This window comes from Panthera onca, chromosome A2 (assembly GCF_046562875.1).
Source record: "Panthera onca isolate mPanOnc1 chromosome A2, mPanOnc1 haplotype 2, whole genome shotgun sequence".
Lineage (NCBI taxonomy): Eukaryota > Metazoa > Chordata > Mammalia > Carnivora > Felidae > Panthera > Panthera onca.
This window is the reverse complement of record NC_138340.1, coordinates 127,517,264-127,537,734: the sequence shown is the minus strand read 5'-3', so window position 1 is coordinate 127,537,734 and position 20,471 is coordinate 127,517,264. Positions and strand designations below refer to the sequence as shown.

At 37.5% G+C, this 20,471-nt stretch overlaps 1 protein-coding gene and 1 long non-coding RNA gene across 5 annotated transcripts in view; one reads left to right on the top strand and one right to left on the bottom strand.

The window, feature by feature from the left end:
* Positions 1 to 20,471, top strand: part of THAP5 (THAP domain containing 5) — a 184,561-nt gene that overhangs the window by 92,662 nt on the left and 71,428 nt on the right. The gene's annotated exons all lie outside the window — the stretch shown is intronic.
* Positions 9,338 to 19,317, bottom strand: LOC132679893 (uncharacterized). The gene is made up of 3 exons (XR_009610385.3): positions 18,306 to 19,317; positions 12,928 to 12,985; positions 9,338 to 9,448 (listed from the first exon to the last, which is right to left on the bottom strand). It is a non-coding gene; the product is annotated as an uncharacterized LOC132679893 (long non-coding RNA).

The window sequence follows — 20,471 nt, the reverse complement described above, 5'->3', positions numbered from 1 at the left end:
TTTTCTTGGTATGCCCAGAACTTTCGTAGTTTAGCATGAAAATCCCACATTCCAGAAAACTCCTCAGGACTCAGAAAGCAGGGATGTTGAGTCACTCTGCATGTCCCTTCAGAACAGGCCTCTAGGATCTGATACCAGCTCCACACAAAATGGGAGCTCCACTGAAAACCTGTCAATCCACAACTCTCCTTCGTAGATAAATCACATTTCTTTTCTGTTTATTAAATAGTCCACCTTCTTTGAAAATACAAATCTAAGTGGTATATCTTGGTCCTGCTTGGCCTCTATCCAGATGGTAATGCTGCTGAATGGGCGGCTGCTCTCCAGCTTGGGTAGGACTTATGAAAAATGATGCCCATTACATCAGGGTTCTTCCTGTAGCCCAAGGCACACCTCCTCAGTGGCACAGACTGGTCTGCAACCAGCCAATGCTGCATCACAACTATGTAGACATACAGAGAATTAAACCTCCTATAGCTATGGTGCCAATGGACTGGGATGTCGGTGGGTACACCCCATAACATGGCCAGTGTCTTTGGTGGTCACACGCTAGTGACCCCAGCAGGCATTAGGATCTTCCCTGGATGGGCTCACAACAAAGTCTACTTTAGTTTGAGTGTTGTCCACACTGATGCGCTCATTCATATTTTGTAGCACATTATTCTCCAGCACTCTTGTGCCCTCATTTGAATGAGCACTTCAGGAAGCTTGTGTCCTGTTATGGGATGCTTTAGTTCCAGGTTAGCAAACTTTTTCTGTAAATGGACACATAATACATATTTTAGGCTTTTGCAAGCTCTATGAGCTCTGCCACAACCAGTCAAATCAGCTGTTAGGAGTCAAAAGCAGTCATAGACAATACACAGATGGCTGTGTTCCAATAATACTTTATTTAAAAAACAGACAGCAGGCTAGATTTGGCCTATGGGATGTAGTTTGTGAACTTATGCTGTTAACAACAACAACAACTGTAGTTAGCTACATAGTTCTAGAGCAAACAAGTGTTGAAGCAGTTCTGGAGAGTGTAATATATGATCCAGTTTTATACATGTTCAGACTGCTAAAGATTTCAAATCATTGGAATCTTGATCCGGTTGTTAAACTCTTTAGGCAACCTCAAACATTTCAGTAAAGCACTGACATTCTGACTTCTTGACCAGGAAGATTGTGGGAGAGTAGGTACAGATATTCTGAAATTCACCAGATTGAAAAAAATGTTTTTCCCTGCACTGTCTTTGAGTATATAAACTGGACAGAGCCTCTAATTTAAATGTTTTTTTCCAGAATAAACATCTTATTTGAATGCTGGTCAGAGAGAGAGAGAATCCCAAGCAAGCTACACACCCAATGCGGGTACGGGGGACAGAGGCAATGGGGGGCTGGATCCCAGGACCATGAGATCATGACCTGAGCCGAAACCAACAGTCAGATGCTCAACCGACTAAGCCACCCAGGCACCCCAAATTTCTCTTTTAACTCAAAGACTCTCATCTATTCAACTGGTACATAGTGGGCTTCATAATTGTTCTCTTGCCAGCCACAGTGCATAAAAATCTCCCACACTCCTCAGGAATTTGCCTGAGTAACTGCAGATTGCCTGGAAGTATGAATGCCTATAGCTAGTTATAATCTTGAAGGGCACTTTGTTCTGAAATGAATTTTAAGCTTTATGCTTACTCATTTAAAATTTTAGGGTCTCGTTAAGCCAGTCAACAATTCCTGCCTTAACTGAATCATTACAAACAAAATGATCTCATAAAAACTTATACTTTTAGAGATTTTTGAAACCTATTGCCTGATCAATTTCCCATCTCTTTCCTCAAAATATCCCCAAAAAAAGTGACCCCTTTTTTTGGCTACTCAAAGCTCCCTGGAGTAGTAAAATCTATTTTAAAACTGTCTGTGCCATAGTCATTTTAGAAAACTTTGCCATAATAAAAAAAATCACCTTTATTCACATAAGCAAAGTCTGGGGAGAAAGCACATATTTATCACATCAGAGAAAGTTCTTTCAGATAATACCTATCTTGGGGACACAGGTTCAGACAAGTCTCTAACTTGGCTGTTTTGGCAGGAAGCTCACTGGGGACACACACTCCAACTGGCTCCGCTTTAATGATCTTACATAACACTCTCATAACCTCTGCAGAGGCATCACTAGGGTATGAAATTGTGGCAAACCACTCTATGAGTTTTTCATGGTATAAACAGTCCAGAGTTGCTATCATAAAATTAGCAATTTCTCTAATAAAACACAACATTTGCAACTTATATCCACTGAGTTTCCGGCCCCGGCAGCGATGTTGCTTTTGTTTCCCCTCCTCAATAGGTACCAGGTACAGGAAGGCTATTCTGAGTTCCAGATTATATAGATCATATTTACAGTCATCCATCAGAAGGTATTTAGAAATAGTTCAACTCATATCAGGAAACCTTGCACATCCATCCCACACAGTGCCTCACTGATCTTAGAAAAGCATTTTGAGCAGTGGATGGTGGAGGTTGATGGTCCCTTCACGTTGGCAGACAGATTCATACCCCCATTCTCTTAGACATGAAACCTTAACATAGAGAAGGAAACAACATGAAATAAAATGAATTCCTATGAAATACACAGCTAACCTTATTAGTACTAAAACGCACCTCGACTGGGGTCTCAAACCCCTCCTGTATCCACCCTCCCAAACACAAAGTGAACACTAGCTTTGCTGATGGTAGCAATGTCCCACATAACAATTTTTTTTGCATAAAGTCAGAGCCATCCTCTGCAAAACATGTCAGCCTACTCTTCTCTGCAATGACTTCTGGGAGACTCCTCTTTCAGTCTCTTAAACCACAAATTCATGTATCACTCATATCAACTTCACAATTTAATTTATCTACTATCTTCTTTTTAATTTTCAGGCACTCTGTCTTGATTTATAACAGCAATGAATCTTCTTTTGTTAATGTGTTTCGTTGTTTCTCCCCCATTAACTCTGCTTCCTTGTGTATTTCTTGTGTTTTCATATCAGTGCCTCCATTTCATGTTATTAGTTTTCTTGATATTTTTGAAGTTTTGAAACTCTATGTTCCTATTTTGAGTTGAGGGTTTAGACTTAAAGCTCTGTTGATTAGGAGTCTGTTTCATTCCCAGAGGAGCATTCTTGTGTCCCTGCTGTGACTCGAAGTCCTGGCTGTGGGACTAGTAGTATTTGTTTAGAGGGGTGTCTGGAGATGATGCTGGGCAGAGTGTGCAGAAGGCTAAGGGAGTAGAGTAGGGTTCCTCATTTCTCCTTCAACCACATGCTTCTCTGGGGGTCTCTGTATGAGAACTGTCTCTGCAGAAACTCATGCCTTGGCTTCTATCTATGGGAAAAGCCTGGTATCTACTGCTCCTTTTTCATTTTTAATTCCTGGCAATTACCCAAAGGTGCAGCTTTATCTCTACCTCTGCTCTGCCTCTTGGTCCAGCCCACAGTATCCCTGGGGCTCCCCCCCAGTGGGCACTGTGAGCAGAGAAGCAGTGGGCCCCAACCAGCCCAGCTGTTTTGAAGGAAGACCTTTAATGAACTACTCTGCTGGCTGTCTTACCTGCATTTGTGGACTCTGACTTTAAAATTTCTCTTTGGAGAGGAAGGGATTCCATCTGAGACATTTGTCTCTAACCTGTATTTTGGGTTATTCTTTTAGTTCTGATTCCTTTGTAATTGCAATGCCTTAAGACTTCTGCTTCACTGATAGCAGACTTTCATATTCTTCCATCACTGTTAGGAATTATTTATTTTAAAATACATTTTTCACATCCGTCAATGGAACTTGAAACAGAAGAGGAGATAGATGCAAATGCTGCATCCTTCGACTTAAAGCAGATGTTCCAAGAGGTTATTTAACCTTGTTAACAAAAGGCAAATCTTGGTAAAGATATATGGGTTTGCTTCTCTCTCTCTCTCTCTCTCTCTCTCTCTCTGTCTCTGTGTGTATAAGCATGCATGTGTATACACACACACACACACACACACACACACACATATATATATACAGATATATTTTTTCCAAACCTTAAAATAATCTTTTAAAGTATTATGGTCATCACTTTTATGGATGAAGAAATTCAGTGAAAGCTTAAGAACTTTTGATTAACTTGATCTAATTTCAAATAAGTAGGAAACTTGTACTACACTTGACCTAGTACATCCTTTTGTCTATTTTTATCTATTTTAAGGTGATTTGCCACCACTTGCTGCTGTCAGTGGTGCCTAGTGGTAGCTGGCATATACAGTAGGCACTCAATGCATCTTTACTGAATTCAGTTGACATGAAAGAACCAGGATTCTATACCCAGTGCGTCGAATTTCAGAACTTACATTGTTTTTACCACACTCTATCATCGGAGCTAATATTGCTCTAATTCTTCAGAGTTAAGACGCTACTCTCTCCTTATGCAATGTAAGGAAACTGCGTTCTCATGCAATCCCTTCCTCTAGCCTGAGGCATTTTCCCAAGGGATCATTCGCATAGTCAGTAACAATTCTGAACAGGACACTTCAGCAGTGAGTTTTAGAAACTAGAACCCTAGAAAGGACAAGCAGCATGTGTCCATTTTGGTCTTTCTAGCTGCTTCCCTGGTGCCACAAATTTAAGATAATATACAAGTTGGAAATATTAACAAGATGTGAAAATAGAATGTAATGTCAGGAGCAGCAGCTTTGGAGATAAGAAGGGTGATCCATTTAAGCTGAGGCTGCACCAGTGTTGAAATCCAACACTGATCATGATTAGTAAACAGCACTTAAAGAACATCTGTTCCCATAGATACACCTGTGCTAGTGCTTTTGCTTTGGTTTTAGAGGAGAAAGGAGGACTTGCATGCAGGTTTATATGAATACATAAAGGCTGAAAATGGGCTGATGGGATGCAACTTCAAGTATCTTCCCAAGATTGGGTCCATGGGCCTGGTTGTAAATCGTATGGAGGGTAAAAGATCTGTTTACAAGGAACACTCTCAGAACTGGGCATGACCAGCATTGCTTGGCTTCCCTGACTATAGATAAAATGCAACACAGAGAGAGTGCCATGAGCATGGTCTTCATTTCTGCTCCAGACCCATTAACCATTATGATTCTAGCCCTGTGAATTAGTGCATTGATGATGGAGACCACAGAGTAGCCATGGGACCCCCATGAAGACCAGGAAGTTCAGCAGGAGGTGGTGCAAGCCCGGTGAATACCTGTGCAGAAATTGGAATTATTGTGAGACAAGTGACATGCCTCGGGGGGATCCCTCAGAACTTTTGTGGGGGGCTACAGAAAGTGGACTTCATGGGAGACTGAAGTCATATTCCATGAAATAATGTAATGAGCCAAAATAATTTGAGATTTAATATTAACATGACCTCACCTTTATCTGCAGCTGTTAGAGTCTCAGAAGATTCTGATTTTATTTCCTTTACTTTCAGTCATTTTCCCCATTCCTAGTACCATGTATGTTTAGGCAGAGTAGTACAGCTTACTTAGTAAAATAGGCCCTGAAGTCTAACTGCGCAGTCTGGACACAAAATGTTGCCATTTGCTGGTTGTGCCCTGTGTTTACTCCTTAACCTTTCTGTGTTCACTATGCACATCTGCAAAATAGTACCTCCCTCAAAGTGTCATTGTGAATATTAAATGATATCAAGGACCCAAGCACAGCATAGGGCTTGGTCCACTTTAAGCATTTGTTTGTGTTAGCTGTGTTGTTATTGTAATTAGTATTATAATCATTATTATTATTTTAGTTCATCTTCATTTGGGGCGTTAGACCTGCTTATCCCACTCTACTTTTCATTTTCTCAACACTGTTGTGTTATCATAGACTTCAAAGGTTTTCTGAATAGTCATCTGTATGCAAATACTGAACTCTGTGCATTTTCCCTTTTCCTTTTGATAGATAGTGGTATTTGTTGACATTTATTCCTTCACTATTCACTGCATCACATATTCACCCATTATGTATTATGTCTACTGTATGCTAAGGATTCTTCTAGGAACTAGGTATATGACATTAAGCTACCCTCAGGGAGCTTACATCCCAATGGTGGAGATAGACAATAAAGTAAACACATATGTAGTGTAACATTGGGTCAATGTAAGGGCTAAGAAGAAAAATGAAGCAAGGCAAATGGATAGTGACAAGTGATGTCAGCTTAAATAAATAAATCAGGAAAAGCACCCCTTTATTTGTAACAGAGTGTGGGGAAGCAGTAGAGTTCTCAAGAGGTGAACTTGATGGTGAACTGATGAAAACAGTGGAGTTCTCAAGAGGTGAGCAATTAAGAGGAGTGTCCTTGATAACAACAAGAAAGATGGTTGAGCAGCTAGAAGTACAACAGAGGAAACCAGAGAACAGATAGCTAAGAAGAGCCCTCCTGGGGGTAATTCAAGCCTCAAAGACTACCCCTGCAAAAGACCCAGCTTTAATTGGATCAGACTGTGGAGCAATGTATGACCAAAGGCGTTGTCAAAAACAGTAGAGAAATCAGCCAGCAATTAATTTAGTGGAGGCTAACAGCTAGGTGTTAGCCTGAAGCCTGAAGCTTAATGGGCAGTTCAGTTAAAGAGAATTGGCTAAAACCATACTATCCCCAAGGAAGGAGGCCAGAGAGGCTGTGCATATGCCTGAGATAGATCAAGAGTTTATGTAATCTGAATAATGTAGAAGGAAAAGAACTACATGACAGTGTCAATGGAGAAAAATCATTTGACAATATTCAACACCCTTTTGTGGAAAAAAAATTCAACGAACTAGAAATAAAAGTGAATTTCCTGTATCTCATCAAAGGTATCATCTCCCAAAGGAGAAACTCTCTGCAAATATCATAACTTAATGGTGAAATGATGAAGGCTTCACCCCTTAAGATAAAGAACAAGACAAGGGTGACCATTATTACCATCTCTGTTCAACATTGCACTGGAAGTTCTAGACAGCGTAATTAGACAAGAAAAAGAAATAAAAGACATCCAGTTTACAAAGAAAGAACTAAAACTATGTCTAGTTTCAAACGACTTTATTTTTTATATAGAAACCCTAAGGAATATATTTTCTATAGAAAATCCTAAGGAATCCACTATTAAGTGAGTTAAGTAAGGTTAAGGATGATCAATCTACAAAAACTGTATTTCTATACAGCAGCAATAAGTAATCTGGGAATGAAATTAAGAAAACAATCCCACTTACAATAGCATCAAAAAGAATAACATATCGAAGAGTAAAATCAATAGATGAACCACAAAACTCGTAGTGTTAAAACTATAAGACATGGTTGAAAGAAATTAGAAAAGACCTAAACAAATGGAAAGACATCCACATTCATGGATCAGAAACTTGATATTTTTAACATAACAATACTCCCCAAATTGATCTACTAATTCAATGGAGTTTTTGTCAAAATCTCAGCTGGCTTCTATGCAGAAAAGACATCATGGGGGCTGTGGAGTAGAGGGTAGGTGGAGGAGGCAAGAGTGGAGGTGGAAAGCCCACTTTACAGGCAATTCCATTCATCTAAGTGAAAAGTGATAGGCTGGGCTATGCATATGGTGGTGGGGATGGAGAGATGTGACTAGATTCAAGACATATTTAGTGTGTAAAATCTGCAAAAATGTGAAAATAAACCTGGGGTAAATAACATGAGTCTGTAAATGAACATGATATTGGAATAATTTACTCTAATGAGCCCTTCAGAGAATCACTGCCAGATAAATCTAAATAAATAATGAGAATCTGCACATTGACTAAGATGCAAAGCTATTCTTCAGTGACTGTTCTGCATAAAAAGCAACATCTTTCTTGATTGTTCTTGGCAACTTCTCAGAAGTTGTATAATTGTTTTATTGTGGAGCAGTAAGTCTTGCTGTATATTCTAAAACCTCCTTCCCAAAGTAAAGTCTTTAGCAGAGAATGGGGGGCTAAAACAGCACAGGTACTCAGAATTCCTAAAAAAAAAAGTAGAAAGTCATTTATTCAGAATAGGTATTTAAAGCTATTACATTATTGACTTAAGGACTCAGTAAATGGGGGTCTCAGCTCAGTTTCTGATTTCAGTTTTATTGAGGTATAATTGACATATAAAATTGTAAACCATTTAAAGTGTGCATCATGGTGATTTGATATAGGTTTACATTGTGAAAGGATTCTCCCCTAGCTAATTAACACATCCATCACCTCACATATTTATCTTTTTGGGGTGGGCCTAAGAACATTGGACTTCTACTCTCTTAGCAAATTTCAATTATACAATACAGTGATATCAACTATCTTCTGAACTTTTAAGCAATTTTTTTCTGCCCCCCATCTTTAAGATACTACCACAGATAACAAGAAAGACAAATAGGTTAAGTAGTGGTTTCCTTGTAAACATGAGTTCATTCTCAGGTTGCTAAATCAAAGGGATTAAACCTACTGCTGCCTATTTAATCACTGAACTAAGTAATGGTATGTTTTGCTTTTAGTTTCAGATTCTGTACATCAGGTTTAAACTTTAGTGCCAACAGCAAAATCCATCCTTTTAATTTATGCCTTTCATTCTAACTATTGATTCTTTATACAATTTATTTAGCCCCATTTCTGTACTTGTGATGATCTCATTTGAAGCTCATTTTATCAAATACCATTTTAACACCTGACTTTTTGTGTGCTTTCAAAATTACATAGTCTAGAGGGAAAATGATTTGCTGAGGCAGTAATAAAAATATTAGTAAAAAAAATTCTATACCACCAGATACAGTTGATATGGATTATTAGAATTATTAGCTGAGTATGTTTATTCTAGGATTTTATATTCTGAGATCAAAGCTCATGTTTTCATTTTGTTATTAGAAGGAACTGCATCGTTTTGTCTTGTATGCATAGTTCTGCCAAATAGGTGCTGAATTCAATACTGATATCAAAACTAATTATCTTTATAATTAACCTTTCTGCTGTAACAGTATTAAATGTAAAACCATGTGACATGGTTATAGAAATTTCAGGATCTGAAAATGAGTCATCTTTCGCAACAGATAACATTTTTGTTCCAAGAGTTAATTTAATTTCATTTAATTCTCAGTAAGTAAAAATCAGTAAAAGGTTTGATTAATAAAGCTAAGGAAAGCGGGGAGTAAGTCCTTACAGGAAACCCTCTGTGGAAATGTTTTTAAGTCAAGTACATTTTATATATAGCACTATATATCCATTTACGCAGACTCCAGATATAACCAAGCAAGTGTGACAAACCATTATACTGGCTGCGATGAGACTCCACCTGTTTGGATAACCATCCTTTGGCTTAAATCTTGGAACATATCTTTCCTTGACAACCAAATTAAGTTAGAGGGTTAAGAGAACATTAGCAGTTACTATGTGCTGATCATGGGGCTTGGTCCCGGCTTCATAAATTGACTTCAGACATTTAGGACACGAAAAACTCCAACATGTTTTCTCTCAGTGATACTGTCTGTAATTAATAATAGCATCACAATTAACTCCAAAGATAACAGGCCAAATTCTCACAAGTAAAAAAAAATAATGCATCCAGAATTATAGCAAAAACCTGAGATAGTAATGTCAAGTAGCAGTTATGGTAAGTGTTAATAATTACTCACAAATATCACAAATGTTTCTCTTTGTGCACTCCATAGCACAGTGTATGCACAGAGCACTGTGCTATGTGGTAGTATTTCAAGGAGAGGAGGTATTTTGTTGCATGTTCTCATCTTACTGTTCTCCGGAAAAGGGTTAAGCTTTGGATGCAGCCCCATGAATTCATTGGGTCAATATTTCTAATATGTTTTGGTCTCAGAGAAACAGGTGTTTCAGAATATGATAAGATACACTGTAAGATACAGACACATGACGGGTGAGTGCATGGATGTCTAGACAGAACCTCTCCTCCTTGAGTTCTTCCTATGCATCAGACATGGTACCAAATGGTTTGCATAATTAATCCTCACAATAGAACTATTTTCCCCATGTAAAGGTGTGCAAGCAGCAAGGTTTATTATTGTATCAATGTCAAATGGAGGCAGAGTAGGAATCTAACCCAAGCTTATCTGTTTCTCAGTCATGTGCCTTTTAAAAATCATTACATTGTGCTCTGTCTTATTATATTAACAGCTATATAGGAGATGTTTACTGGGTGCCAGTGTGTTTACTCTTTGATTATATGTTGTGTTTCAAATCCATGATCTCTTCTGAGTTAGGTATTATTTTACATATGAGGCTCAGAAAGGCCAAATACTAAATAGTTTTATGACCACCAAATCCTTGGGCTCCTTTGCTGACTTTCCAAATTGAATCACTTTGAAAATAGGACATCTTTACTCCTAAGAATTTTAATAATAAATGCATAGGAAGCAAGGAGCAATATCTTTTCCCCCCTCAACTTTTAGATGAGGCAACTGAACCACAAAGGATTTAGTGACTTGCAAGTTTTCCTTAGCCAGTCAGTGGTAAAGTCAAAATTATAGCTCCTGGATCTGAATCATGCTGTTTCTCTGGAATGCTCTGCACCTGAAGAGCCTATACTCAGCCTTTGTTATTCCACTGCCCATCAAGCTTCCTGACTTTCACATTGCTCGGCTCCTCTTGGTGGTCTCCAAGGAGACCAGGAGGCTACTGCCTGTTAGCAATAGTGCCTGTCTTCTAATATACAGCAAGACCATGATGGGTCTTAGTGACGTGGGCTTTTTTCTCTGTGTATAGTGTGTGTGTGTGTGTGTGTGTGTTTTGTTTCTAACAAAAGACACTCTTGAGGGGATAATATTCTGGCTTAACTTCAGCTTAAAAAATCGGTTTTTCAACTTGTAATCTAAACACTCTCCAAAGATATTAAAGGACTCATAAACAGAGCCTGGCCTGCACATACATTTCCCAAGAGGAGAACCGAAATGCTTTGCAAGGCAGGATCTACAGAAAATGCAGTCTCTTCTGCACACTGGAGAAGTGTATCTACTGTGAGAACGCAAAGACCTGCTTCCCAAGTGGCCTTGGCAGAGAAGAACACTTCTTACTACCATGACACTGGGTACCGTGTGGTGTTAGCTGTTACAGGGGCAAAGCAGGGCCAGCCCCTTATAGTGAGCCAAATGGCCAGTACTGACAAGGATGAAATAGCTGAGGAAGCTCACACTGTCTTTGTTCCTGTGAGGTTTAGTGAAAATAGCACATAGTCTACCAGATAACCTGAACAGCTACCTTTCATGGTCAGTAAAATGATCAAAAAAATAATAACAACTACAATGACCACCTTACAGGAAAGGTTCTTCTAAGAAAATTCTAAAGAAACTGTGTGTGTGTGTGTGTGTGTGTGTGTGTGTGTGTGTGTGCATATGTGTGTGCATGTGGTGTATGTGTATATAATGTAATATACATAGAAATATATATTATATACTATATACATAAAACATACTCAGCACAGTATTCATGCATTGATTCATTCATCCATTTAAACACACAATAAGTGCTGATTTCCTAGATTCTTTTTGTTCTGCCCCCTTTCCCTACCTCAGTCTGATTTTTGTCCAAATGCTTGGGATAGCTCTGAAATCCCTTTTTCTATTTTGATTTGAATTTAAAATTTGTTTTGGTGGTTTAAAGAAAGCATCATCTCCTCCCTTCTCCTATAAGAATTATGACTTAGATGTTTCTGTCAGCTCTCAGCAACTGGCTTCTCCTCAAGACAGTAAACATCTGCAATTGGAGGGTTTCAGAGGTTGAGTATCTTGCCTTTTGAGTCACAGACACAAAAGGGGGGAAAAAAGGAGTGAAAAGCATTTCCTTGAATATGTGCTGGTCTCTTAAAACTCTTGTTCTGTGGCAACCTTCTCTGCTCATCAGCCCACAGCATTTCCTCATCCCCGTGGATATTTAATAGCTGAGCTGAGTTGGTTATTCTTTGTGTTAGAAGCAGAGTATATTTCCCTGTTAGTCTGTTAGCCTATTTCCTATCAGCCTGAAATAGGATCTCCAGGCCATCTCCTCCTTGTTCTCTGCCTCGGTGTCTTCACGCAGACTGTCCTTTCTGTCTCAAGCTCTTCAATCCCAGTCCTGCAACACCGCCAGCAACCCCCAGGGACCCCTCAGCCCCCATACAATCCCACCTCTTAGTTAAATCTTGTGAAGCGTTCAGATTCCCAGCCAGCTGCTTAGGAAAATTGGAGTCTTTTGTTATACATTTTAAAAACAAAGCAAAACAAAACCTACATTTCAAAGCAGTTGTCACAGGTTGCGATCATACACGTGTGTGTATGTGGCTATCTGACAAACATCTGTCTTCACCACAGCACCACAAGCTATAGAACAGTGAAGATTGTGTCTGGTTTTTTCCATTATATTGCTGTACCGAGTACAGTGCTGGGCACGTGGTAGGCACACATGCGTTTGTTGAATGAATACAGTGTTGGTAATGACCCATTAGAAAGAATCATTCCCATGAATATTCCAAAGCCTCAGCCCCACCTACGATGATGCCGAAATGTCCCCTTAGAAGGGATATTCACTGGAACACTGAGTAGAACAGCCAGAGTCTTGGGAAAAATCAAGGATGCTTTTCAGGTACGTCATGGTCGATCCTTATTTCGCATACTATGTTTGGTGGCAGCATGTATACAACACCTAGGAGAATATGAGCTGCACTCTGTGTCCCATGACTGTGTACCCTGCCCTTCTGAACAACAGGCACACAGGAAAGGAAGGGTATCAACCTCTGTCGCTCTCCTATGATGTGCCAAGCACTTTGCCTACATCATTTCATTGAAGGGAAGGACTGTAATTCTGCTTATTCCACATTCCCTAAGGCACCTCTGTGAGTCTTGGACATGTAGCAGGCATTGTACTAAACATTTAGTAATGCTCATCAAAGAAATTGCATTGATGAAAAGAGGGGCCCTATGATACGTAGGCAACAGTAGACAAACTAAAACAATAGTGACTCACCAGGATGTGTTTTTCACTTCTGTGATTTAGAAAAGAGAACTGTAGCTGGGATAAAATTCTGAAAATTAAAAAAACAAGTGTTTGCTTAGTGCTATAGGAGAAAGTGTTGACGTAAAAGGCAATTAAGAGTGTGCGTTAGAGGTATCTGGGTGACTCAGTTGGTTGAGTGTCTGACTCTTGGTTTTGGCTCAGGTCGTGATCTCATGGTTCATGGGATTGAGCACCGAATTGGGCTCTGTGCTGACAGTGCAGAGCCTGTTTGGGATTCTCTCTTTCCCTCTCTCCCTCCCTCTCTCCCTCTCTCTGTCTCTCCCCCACCCCTCCTCCACTCGCACATGCACTCTCCCTCCCTCTCTCTCAAAATAAATAAACTTTTTTTTTTTAAAGAGTGTGTGTTAATCACTGAGATAAATTCATAGGTAACTGAAAAGCTAAGGTAGCCAAACTTTAATAGCTATGAATAAGGGGTTCTGGTAATGTAGCACCTACCTCCAAAAATATCCCCTAAGGTATCTGTTTGGCCTCAACATAAGCAAGCCCTCAAGATGTTTTTGGCTGAAACGTCAATCATTTTGAATGATTGAAATTCATTCACCTGGAAAATCTTTTCTCATCTGTACCTCTACCATTTCTCCCCAAATACTAGAGTACTTTGAAACAAATCACTGGTATTATAACATTTCATCCATGAATGTGTTAATCCTAAAAGATAAGAACTCTTCCTTTTAATGTAACCATAATACCATTGTTATACCTAGAAAAAAAGGATGAATAATTCCTTAGTATCTTACTTTAGTATCTTACTCAATCAGTGCTCAGATCTCCCAATATGTCATATAAATGCTTTTATTGTTTGTTGGTTGGTTGTTTTGTGTTTTTTTTTTTATTCTCACAGTTGGCTAATTGGGATCAAAATCCAGCCAGGGTCCCCATTGTGTATTGGTTGATATATCTCTGGTGTCTCTCTTGATCAATAGTTGCCTCCTCCTTTGTATTTCTATTTGCAATTTATCTTTTGAAGAAAGTGGGTCATTTTTTCTGTAGTCTTCCACTCACTGGATCTCACTGATAGGTCAATAGGGTATTGTTTAACATGCTTTTCTGTCCCTTGTGTTTCCTGTACAGTTGTACTTAGAGGCTTGATAGGTTCAGGTTCAATGTTGGGCAAGAATATCTCATAGCTGGCATTTTGTATTTCCTTTCAGATCACATCACGAGGCACATAATATTATTGTCTCTCTTTGTGTTATGTTAAAATTTATCAGTAGATTCAAGTGTGGTCAACTTGAGCTGTCCATTATGAAGTTTTTTATTAGCTTTTCACCAAATGATTTTCATAGTTTTTGATAGTCTTTACCTGGATCTAGTTTTCATTAGGGGTTCTGAAATGTTGATACTCCTAATTCTATCATTCCTTCTGCATTTGTCAGTTAGAATTCTCATATAAAGAACATTCTCTCATTAATGGAATATGAATATGTATGTATACATTTATATTCTTAACAGTTTGTATGCAAGTACAGGATAAATTCTTTTTCTTTGTTTACCAGTTTTCAGATTGAAGGGGTTCAATTTCATCTTCTAATGGTGATCATAAGTTTGTTTTTCTTTTCAAAATGTCACTATAAACTCATGGATTTAAGCATGTTTGAAAGGATTCAACTCATTGCATTATTATCCTTACCAATGGTTCAATTATCCCATTTTTGAGACCAGTGGAAGCCAATTAAAGTCAGCTCTAGAGTCCTTCTGATATGACCCCAGTGATTTTCAGTAACTTCCTGACTTTCAAGACTTAGATGTCAGGGTTTATGTTGTACGTTTGCTGCCACAGACCTGGAATCAGCCATTCCTGCAAAGTTTTATTGGTAGTTTTTTTCTCAATTTCTAGAAGCTTTTTATACATGAAGTGATATAAGCAGTGGTTTTTTTTCCCAGTTGACCTTTTGTCTTTTTTACTTTACATATGTGAAAGTTGCTTCTGGATTTGAGTCACACATAGGAATGTATTCCACACTCCTAGTCTATAGAGGAGTTTGTTCATGTTTTCTCCTAGTGTATATGTAATTTCACTTTTCAAATTTAAATTTCTAATTAATTTAGAGTCTATGCTAGTACACAGTTGAAGGATACATCAATGTTGTCCTTTTCTAAATGGCTGTCTAATTACCCCAACAGATAAATTTATTAAAAAGTACATCTTGTTCCTTTCTCTTCCTTTTTCTCCATTTCCAGAACAATTAGCTATTAAAGCCATTTAGTGGAGTGTCCCCATGTGAGAACAGTGTGGCAGGGACTGAGGCTGAGTAGGGTGAGAAGGCTTAAAGGGGAAAGGAGCTCCACAGGTTCTCAGAGTCCAGGTAGGGTCTGGAGGGCGTCTGTGTGTGTGTGTGTGTGTGTGTGTGTGTGTGTGTGTGTGTGTGTGTTTTAGGTGATGATGACCCTATGTTAAGTATCAGAACCCAACAATGGGAGATAGACATTTTCATGTGTGGGAATCAAGGTATGAAATGTCAGGGCCCAAGCAGAGTGAGGAAGGCACGTATATATGAGGCTGGCCAGGCATGAGGTGTCAAAGCCCAAGCAGGGAACAGAGGATCTTTGCGCAGAGAGAAACCCAGCGTCGATTGTCAGCACCCAAGTAGCATGACGAAGTCATCTCTGTGGGGGAGGAGTGTGGTAGCGGTGATGGGGGATTGATTATATCCAGAGGAATTGATCAAGCAGGTAAAATATGTAATGGATTTTGAGAGCTTATTATCTCATTGTTGGAGAAAGGAGTTATTAAGAGAGAATGAAAGAAAGCTAAAATGGACACCCTTCACTGAAACCTACAGAACAATGCAGAGAGAAACTGAAGAATACCTCAACAATTGCAAAAATATACAACATTAATGTATTGCAGAATTCATTATTGTTTAATTGTGAATCTTTCCCAAAGTGACTAGTAGATTCAATACCATCCCATTCGAAATTCTGGCATTTTGGTAAGAATTAACAAATTGATTTTTAATATTTATAAGAAAATATAAAGGACCTAGAATAGTCAAAACAATCTTGAAAAAGAAGACAATTGAAGAAAAAAAGTTAGAAATCTTTAATTATATGATATTAAATCTTATTGTAAAATGGTAATAATTAATAAAGCATGCTATTGACATAGGAATAGAAATATGTCCAGGGTACAAGTCACCTTGAATTTTTCTTTGCAGTAGTTTGCTGTTTTTAGTATAGAGGTCTCACATGTTGTTTGTAAGTATATTCAATTTTTTATTCTATTGCAAATGGTACTTTTTTTTTAATGTTTATTTATTTTTAAGAGAGACAGAGAGACAGACAGAGCATGAGCAGGGGAGAATCAGAGAGTAAGAGGGAGACCCAGAATGTGAGACAGGCTCCAGGCTCCAAGCTGTCAGCACAGAGCCCTACATGGGGCTCAAACCCATGAACCATGAGATCATGACCTGAGCTGAAGTCAGACACTTCACCGACTGAGCCACCCAGGCACCCCAATGGTATTGGTTTTTAAATTTGGTTTTTCAGGTGCTTGTTGCTAATACATAGAAATACAATTAATTTTGTATATTGACTTGTATCCTGTGTGCTTGCTATATTCCCTTATTTGTTCCAGCTGTTCTTACAGATTCATTTAGAGTTTCCTACATATATAACCATATCATCTATGAATAAAAATTATTTTAATTATTCCTTTTCTCTGTATGCCTTTTGTTTCATCTTTATGCCTTATTGCAGTTGCTTGGACTCCCAGTACAATATTAAATAGGAGGAGTGAGAGTGGGCAACTTTGCCTTATTTCTAAACTTAGGGAGAAGGTATTCAGTCTCTTACCACTAAGTATGTTAGGTGTCAATTTTTTTGTAGATATTCTTGATCAGTTTAAAAACCTTTCTTCTATTTCTAATTTGCTGAGAGGTATTGTCATAAATGGATGTTTAATGCTTTTTCTGTATGTACTGAGATGATCGGATGGTTTTTCTTCTTTATTAAGATGATGAATTACATTGATTGATTTTCAAATGTTAAACAAACTTTGCATTCTTGGGATAAAGCCCACTGGTCATAATGTGTTATTCTTTTTATACATTTCTTGATTTAATTTCCTAATATTTTGTTAAGAATTTTTCCATCTGTGTACATAATAGATATTGGTCTATCATTTTCCTTTCCTTTTTTTTTTTTTTTTTTTTTTTTTTGCCATTTTCCCAGTTTTTCTTTACTGTTTTCCTTTCTTTTAATGCCTGCTGTTTTATTATCAGGGTTTGGCCTCATAAAACAGGTTTTGATATGTTCCTTCATCCTACGTTTTCTGAAAGCACTTAGGTAATATTAGTTTTATTTCTTTTTAAAATGTTTATCACTGAAGCCATTAGGGCCTGGAGATTTCTCTGAAAAGAGGCTTTTAATTATAGATTCAATTTCTGTGTGAGAGATGGAACTATTCACCTTTTCTACTTAATATTATGCTATTTTAGATAAATCTTTTAGGTTTATTTTTCAAGGAGTTTTTCCATTTCATCTGAGTGATCAAATTTATTAGTGTAAAGTTCTTCATTATTTTGTATCATCACCTTGTCAGTAACTTTAGGTCTTGTATTGATGTTCTTTTGTCCTTCTCAATGTTAAGAATGTGTGCCTTCTTTCTTTCTTGCCTTTATTACCCTTGACAAAGGTTTGTCAATACTGGTAGTCTTTTAAAACCTAAGTTTTGGGTTTATGATATTATTTATTAATGTATGCTTTTATCTTTGTTTTGGTCATTGGGTATCTCCAAATATATCAGCCACATTTCAATACTCAAATGTGTTAGAATGACCTGTTCATGCAGAAGCTAATCACTTAGGAAATGAATTATATTTGTCAAAAGTTACTGACTGACTTTCAGTAGAAACTATTTAACTAACTACTAGACATTATTCAATTAAAGGAAAGAAGCAAAACAAACCGTTTATCAAACAAGAAGTAGAGATAGGAACTTTAACATTATTTGATATTACTTAAATTTTACTGTTAAACCTAAATGTGATACATTATTCAAATTCAAGCACTTGGATTGTAAAACAAAAACAAAAACAAAAAAACAACAACACAGTATCTTCATGGTATATTACACAATCAGTTGCTCATAGGCAAAAATTTTTCATTAGAACCTTTTGACTGTTAATGAGAAAAAAGAATCACATAGTAAACTTTGAGACACTAAAGAAAGTACTTTGCAATTGTATATTTAAATGTATGCCATTGTTAATTAGTAAAGTGTTATGCCCAGAATTCGTGATCCCCAAAGACCACTAGGGAGCCGAGTCCGATGCAAAAGCAAAAGAGCCTTTATTCGAGCTAGCTCGAGCTCAATCCCCTACCTGCACCGACGCAACGGTGAGATCCCGAGGAGAGAGCGAGTTTCAAAAGCACAAAGGTTTTATAGGGGTCTAGGGGCAGTTGGTGAGGTAATGGCTGTGGCCTCAGCTGATTGGCTGGGGAATGGTCGGAGTCCTGTTACGCAGGTCGCTGGGCGTGTTTTGATCAGGAAGTTTGAACGGGTGAGCAGGAGGTTACTCAAGGGGAGGAGGCGTTGTCTAGGTGAAGGACACAGAACAAGATGGAGTCCGCCAGTGTAGGCCCGCCCTTTCAAAAGTAGTTTTTTATCTAATTTAATAAGATTTTTTTTTCCCCTGAGAAGCTGATATAAAGCTGGTGATACTTGTAATTGATCATATCTCTGAATTCAAGAAATAAATATTTTGCAGAGAAACTGAAATTTTCATGACTATTGATGACCTTTTAGGAAAAATAAGAAACCAAATTAAAGCAAGATGAGGAAAAAATTCTGAACTAAACAATAATCATGAAAGAAAAAGATGAAGCTGTCAAAACATAAAAGCTGCTGGCCCCAAGGGATCTACTTCTCAGTCATGTTTGTTCAGATCTTAACGAAAAGATTATTTCTTGGCTATTTAAACCCCTTTTGATCTTATAAACAGACATAAAGCTTCCTTATTAATATTAGAAAGCTAGAATAATCCTGATACCTAACTCTAATAGAAATAACACACAAAGGGAAAAAACAAAACCCATTGCATGCTCATTTGTAAATGTTAATTCACAAATCCTAAATAAAATAGAAAATTTAGTTCAGCACTATAAATTTCAGAAATTCAATGATTAATATTGGAATTTCTAGTAATATCCTCAATTAGTTGAATATATCTCAAATGTCTGATGAATAAGAAAAAGGGGTATAGCTGAATTAAACAAAGTCAAAGAAATTTCCAGCCCACAAGTATCCTCACAGCCTTAATTTGTTCATATACAAGGAGAAATTGTTTTCACTCTTTCCAAACTTGGTTGAACATAAAACCTTTTTTCTTTCTTTCTTTCTTTTAGATTTTTATTTTGTTAAGTAATCTTTACACCCAATGGGGCTTGAACTCACAACCCCGAGTGAGAATCGCATGCTCCACTGAATGAGCCAGCCAGCCGCCCCCATAAAACCTTTTTTAATACTAGAAATAATGTGCTTTACAACTCAGTTTGAGAGATGTTGAACAATGTCAATAGATGAAAGGGGGAAAGCCAGGTGATCATTTTGATAGATGTTAAAACAGCAAATGACAAAAAAAGGGAAATAAGCACATTTACATATTTAAGAACGCTTGGAAATTCTAACAGGAGTACTGGTGCAAAAAAAGAAGTAACAGAAGCAAATACAAAAAGGAAAAGAATATATAGTATTAGTTTATAATGACTGGTTATCAGGAAAATAACTCAAAAAAGTCAACCAATAAATGTTATAAAATCATGAAAGTGTTCAATAAGCTACTCAGCAAAGAATAAAAAGTATATTAACAAAAAATAAAGTATTAGGAAATAGATGGAAAAATGTCCCATATTCAATGACCACAAAATATAGGAATTAAATAGGGAAAGAGTAAAATTATCATGGACTTATTTGAACAAGTGATTCAACTCTGATGAAGGACCTAAATGAAGACTTGGATAGCTAGAGAGGCAACATGAATCTGACAAAAAGAAAATCAAGTTTTCTAAAGAAATGCAATACAAGAAAAGCGAGTAGAGTTGAGACATTTGGCTAAGTGTTTGGGGAGAAAGGAAACAATTAGAGCTCCACTTCATATATTACATAAATATAAATTCCATGTGGATAAAAAATCTGATTTCCAGCATAAATCATGTAATATTCATATAATCATGCAGTGGGGGATGCCTTTCTAAGCCTAATGCCAGAAGCAGAACACATCGAGGGAAAGATTGATAGATTCTGTTATCAAAATGTTGGAAAACTTTTTTGCTATAGCTTCTATGCAATGAAATATCCATGAACATAATTTACCAACAACCAAAAAGTATTTTCAATATAAACTACAAAGGGTAACTATGTTTGATATGGGATCAGATAAGAAAAGAATTAATACGATAAATGCCAAAGGGTTTTTAACGTACAATTTGGAAGAAAAAAAAAATTAATCAATTGATACATGAAAATTGCTTAACTTCGTTATTAAGCA